Below are 376 nucleotides of genomic sequence, written 5' to 3' on the forward strand. Positions count from 1 at the left end.
AAATATTACAAGTTGACTGTGTTGTGTGTACAATTTCTCCGGTTTATTACTTTCGTCTCGCCTACGATTTGTTAATCCGGTTGTCTGTGAACTGAGTAAGGGTAAGCAAACTTTCAAAGCTCAGACATGGTAAGCTTGATGTAGGTTTTGTTTTAACTTTAGGGTAGGGGTTTGAAAACAAAGCTTGGTCGGACCCAAGCTTCGGTTTTTGCCAGCACTACACCACAATGATTACATATGACCGCAGTTTTTACATTAATATTTACCATGCGTTTTGTAAGAACTGTTATCTAAAAAAGGCATCATTACATTAACAGTTCTCGTGGGTTAATGTTTGGATATTTTTGGATTATTTTCCTTCCACCAAATTTAATCA

The sequence above is a fragment of the Orbicella franksi genome, chromosome 4 (assembly GCF_964199315.1).
Source record: "Orbicella franksi chromosome 4, jaOrbFran1.1, whole genome shotgun sequence".
In the NCBI taxonomy this organism is placed as follows: Eukaryota; Metazoa; Cnidaria; class Anthozoa; order Scleractinia; family Merulinidae; genus Orbicella; species Orbicella franksi.